The sequence below is a fragment of the Rhinopithecus bieti genome, unplaced genomic scaffold, assembly GCF_001698545.2.
Source record: "Rhinopithecus bieti isolate Rb0 unplaced genomic scaffold, ASM169854v2 scaffold_28523, whole genome shotgun sequence".
NCBI classification, from domain to species: Eukaryota; Metazoa; Chordata; class Mammalia; order Primates; family Cercopithecidae; genus Rhinopithecus; species Rhinopithecus bieti.
The window spans coordinates 122,515-127,954 of NW_016812413.1; the positions used below are offsets into that span (position 1 = coordinate 122,515).

At 41.7% G+C, this 5,440-nt stretch overlaps 1 pseudogene; it reads left to right on the forward strand.

Moving 5' to 3' along the window:
* The first annotated feature begins 2,560 nt into the window (after positions 1-2,560).
* On the forward strand, positions 2,561-3,479 carry LOC108544975 (protein FAM45A pseudogene; annotated as a pseudogene).
* Positions 3,480-5,440: the final 1,961 nt, after the last annotated feature.

A 5,440-nucleotide genomic window follows, 5' to 3' on the forward strand; every position in this document is an offset into this window, starting at 1 on the left:
CATCAAATGAAAATGCTTTGTGTGACATCTGTTCTTTCTTTTCATTGTTACAGCAGCATTTAGTATCTATAGGAGAGAGAGAAGAAAAAAATCAAATGAGCATCTTTGTCAGGTCCTGCTGATGGCCAAGTTTAGAGGGACTGCTAAGTGGTGATAGTCCAGGGTCAAACTGAGTTTCTGCTAGAAGGATGAGCTGAAGGGTGAGCCTCAGGCTGGGTGAAGAGGCAAGTGCCATCCACAAGTGAAAAGTAAATGCCCCTGAACTTCCAGTCAGCATGAGATGAAGGATATGGGGACCCTAGCTCTGCCCAACCAGCAACCGGTGACATCAGCTCCTTTCCTCCTGATTCCCTCTGTCTGGTGCACAGCGATGGCTTTTCACACCTCTCAGTGAGGATGTTCTCAGCATCAACCATGAAAGCTCAGAAACAGAGGGCTGCAGAAGGAAAGGACCTTTTGAAGAGAAACCCACCCCCTTACAACTCCATGTCCCAGTCTCTTAGGGAAGGGTGGGCAGGGCCATGGGAAGAACCCTGTGTGTGAGATACAGGAAGGACTTCAGACCACATCCACGTCCAGTTCTGCCCTTTACAACAGAGGAGCAGTGATGCCACGGGGCTGACTTAACTAAAGCCACGTGACTTGCTATTGACAACCCTGAAACTAGAACCCATGCACGAAGGCCCCTTCAGTAAGTTGCAGAGAAGGGAGAGTAAATTCTCCAATCTGGAGTTCTCGACAGTCACTGGAGGTTGCTGGGTCACCTTGGCTAGGACCCAGCTTTGACAAAGAAATATGACGTCACTGCTGCTTGTTTTGTTGGTTAAAATAAAAAATGAGAAAAAGACAAAAGAAATATTATGTATTCTTCCAAAAATGATCAGAGAAAAAGGAAAAAGAGTCAAATTCAATTACAAAGGAAGGGTAGTGATTGTAACCATGGCCCAACTTATTATCCCCAATTCCCGGAAGTTGATTACACACCTGGTTACACCTTAATGCATTTCTAGAAATATTCTCAATATCTGATAGTCAAAACTCTGAAGTAGAAAGTGAAAAGGATTAGTTTGTGTTTTACTACATTCTCCTCTCCCTGTTCTATTTTCCCAAAGTGGTTTATTGGGAAAGATTTCTTTTAGTATTTTATGCCTGCATCAAGGGTAGCATAAAAAAGTATTCATATATTATCTCTTCCTGGGTTTTATTATTATCATTATTATTATTATTTTGAGACAGAGTCTCGCTCTGTCACCCAGACTGTAGTGGTGCAATCTCAGCTCACTGCAACCTCTGCCTTCCAGGTTCAAGCAATTCTCTTGCCTCAGTCTCTCAAGTAGCTGGGACTACAGGCGCATGCCATCATACCTCATTAATTTTGTATTTTAGTAGAGATGGGGTTTCACCATGTTGGCCAGGCTGGTCTCGAACTCCTGACCTCAGGTGATCCACCCTCCTTGGCCTCCTAAAATGTTGGAATTAGAGGCATGAGCCACCATGCCCAGCCGAGTTTCAGTTTTTACTTATTATATTCTCTCTAGTGAAGTGAGACCTATGTGTTCTCTTTGAGGATTTGGCTGAATGAAAAGAATTGAGCAAAGCAGAATTTTTACATTGCAGTGCTGAATCCATTAATGGGCTGTGGAATCAGTGTATGAAAATGTAAACTGCAGAATTTATTTTAAAATTGAAAAGAAGGCTGGGCATAATGGCTCATGCCTGAATCCCAGCTCTTTGGTAGGCCGAGGTGGATGGATCACTTGAGGCCAGAAGTTCGAGACCAGCCTTGCCAACATGGTAAAACTGTGCCTCTACTAAAAAATACAAAAATTAGCTAAGTGTGGTGGCATGCACCTGTAATCCCAGCCATTCAGGAGGCTGAGGCATGAGAATAGTTGAAGCTGCTTGATGGAGGTTGCAGTGAGCCGAGACTGTGCCACTGCACTCCGGCCTGGGTGACAGACTGAGACTCTGTCTTAAAATAAAATGGCCTGTTATGGGGGCGGGTCCTACGGCGGTCGGGGCGGGGCGAGGCTCGGGTGCGAGGCGGGTCCTAAAGGCGGCAGCCAGAGCTGCGCGCTGCGGCGGTGGAAGATGGCTGCGGCGGAGGTGGTGGACACTCAGCTGATGCTTGGAGTCGGGCTGATCCAAAAGGGCACAAATGGAGAAATTCTGTTGGTGTGGTGTTATCCTTCCACGACAGCCACATTAAGGAACCTGCTGCTGAGAAAATGCTGCCTTACAGATGAAAACAAACTTCTCGGCTGGGCGCGGTGGCTCAAGCCTGTAATCCTAGCACTTTGGGAGGCCGAGACGGGCGGATCACGAGGTCAGGAGATCGAGACCATCCTGGCTAACACGGTGAAACCCCGTCTCTACTAAAATGCAAAAAAATTGCCGGGCGAGGTGGCGGGCGCCTGTAGTCCCAGCTACTCCGGAGGCTGAGGCAGGAGAATGGCGTGAACCTGGGAGGCGGAGCTTGCAGTGAGCAGAGATCCAGCCACTGCACTCCAGCCCGGGCGACAGAGCAAGACTCCGTCTCAAAAAAAAAAAAAAAGAAAGAAAACAAACTTCTCCATCACTTTGTCTTTGGTCAGTACAGAAGAACATGGTTTTATATCACAACAATTGAAGTTCCAGAGTCTTCCATTTTGAAAAAGGTGACTCATTTTTCTATTGTTCTGACCACCAAAGATTTTAACCCAGTGAAGTATGCTGCCTTCACTAGGATATTGTGTAGAATGTACCTGAAACATGGGAGCCCAGTTAAAATGATGGAGAATTATGTTGCAGTTCTCACAAAGAGAATATGCCAGAGTGAAGAAAATGGCTCTTTCCTTAGTAAGGATTTTGATGTCCCAAAGGCCTACCTGGGTGGCTCCATCAAAGACATTGTATCTCAGTTTGGAATGGAAACTATTATCTTACACACAGCACTGATGCTAAAGAAAAGGATTGTGGTGTATCACCCCAAAATAGAAGTGGTCCAGGAGTTTACCAGGACTCTGCCTGCCCTGGTGTGACACCGACAGGACTGGACCATCCTTCATTCTTACCTGCACCTCAACGCCGATGAGCTGGAAGTCTTGCAGATGTGCACAGGTTACATCGCCGGATTTGTAGACTTGGAGGTGCGCAACAGACCAGACCTCTATGATGTATTTGTGAATCTGGCAGAGAGTGAGATTACCATTGCTCCCCTTGCAAAAGAGGCCATGGCAATGGGCAAACTGCACAAACAAATGGGTCAGCTAATTGTTCAGTCTGCAGAAGATTCAGAGAAATCAGACAGCCAGGTGATACAGGATATTGCTCTAAAAACAAGAGAAATCTTTACCAACCTAGCACTGTTTTCAGAAGTTTCAGCGGATGGAGAAAAGAGAGTCCTTAATTTGGTGGCACTAAAGCAAAAACGATTTCCACCAGCAACAGAAAACTTCCTTTATCATCTAGCAGCAGCTGAACAAATGCTGAAAATCTGACTGTGTGACAGAATGTATCACTGATGACTGACAGAAAGCCCTCTTTCACTCTGATTATCCATTAACTACATAAAGTCCTGAAAATAACAGAGAAACTGTTATATATTTTTAATGATTTATTTGCAGGTATTGAGATTTGACCTGAAAAACAATGAAACACATGAACACACTTCTGACTCTCTCCTAGCTGATTAGTTTCCTGCCTGCTCTCAGTGCTGGACAAAGTGCTGTAACATACTTTATATAACATTACAAAACACTAGAGGTCCTGGGTAGAAAAAAAAGCACATCATGACAAATGCGAAAGCCTTCGTTATTACATGTTCCAGTTTGTCTCACTGTGTAGTCATAAGCTAATGGTTTACTTTCAGAAAGCTGCCTGAAACGTTGCTTTGTATTCTAGGAAGAACTTTAATTCCTCCTGAGGAACTCTACTTTCTGAGCCCAACTGCTAAGTTTTCTGTGGAACTGTCTAGAAGATCATTCAAGAGAGCCTGCAGTTGCACTTTCTTGTAAAAGTTAAAAAAAAAAAAAACAAAAAAAAGTTTTTTCCTGGCTTTTGAACATTTTGCCTATGAGAGTTTTGCATATATTTTATACTTGAGTAGACACCTTTAATAATCCATATTTATACTATCACAGATGTAAGCATTTGGCAAACGTTCAGCCATTAACACTCATTTAACCCTGTTAGCAATATTCTTTTGAAAAAGGTGCCAGTCCTTATGTGGTAAACTAAGAAGCCCATTGAATGTAACAGTGTGTAGGACTGACACAGTGACCTTATATTATTGCTAAGGGAATATGAGATTAACTTCCTACAGGGGCCAAAACCAGAGAAAGGCTTCCAACAACTTTGGTGAAAGTAATTTGACCACATGTCAAGCCAACTATTTGTATTCATTTATGTACCTTTTTCACAACTGGAGACCTTAAAATTGCCAAATCAGCATGGAAGCCTCAATTACGTGCTTGTTAGTGTTTCATTCATGTTGATTGTAAGGGATTATTTTCACTCAGTACTGATGTCCTTGGAAATCTTACCTGGAAACATGTTTGCAAAAAACATTATTGGATCTTTCATTTTTTTCTTGGTATTACATATTTGTTAAATAAAAGTTAAACACCCTCCCTTTTTGAATGAGGGCAGGGGAGGACCTGAAATAAGATGATGTTTACTAAGGCAAATTATAGAAAATTAAATCTGCACTTTATGGAAATGAAAATACTAACATCTTTTCCTCATTTTTTTTTGTATTACTATACCAGCTAATGATCAAAGTTGTTAAAATTATAAATTTTGATGCAGAAATAAAAGGAAATATTTTGATATTCACCTAAAAAATAAAAAATAAAATAAAACAAAGTACAATAAAATAAAATTGAAAAGAAAATACTAAATTTGAATATGTGTAAATACGAGGTGTTGTTTTCTGTATACTGGGTTTCAGTATAATGACTACTTCTTATTTTACTTGTATTCAAAATTAAGCAAGTGTGCTTTAAGTAGAGAGACTATAGATCTAATCCATCTATTTTCTTGTTTTTCTTTTTGATTTTTTTCTACATTCTACAAATGCTACTGTTGAGAGGTGAATACAGATCCCGTCAATGTCTGATGGATGCTCAGCATTTGTGTGGAGTAGCCACACATGTGGTCATCTCCATGTTGAAAACCTGAGGTCAGAGTAGACCAGTGGTCCTTGTCATCTTCAGCTGTGTATTAGAATATCATGGAAGTTTTTTAAAGGTACTGATGCTCAAATCACACCCCAGACCATTTAAGTGAGAATCTCAAGATGTTAGTTCAAGGCATTCATCTTTATTGAAATCTCACCAGGTGCTTATTACATGGTAGCAGATTTAGAGACAATGAATGAACCAACCTGATTTCCCATAATTTTCTTTCCTATCCTCATTTCTCTCATGATTGCCTTCATTCTCTGTGGCTCTATGGATTT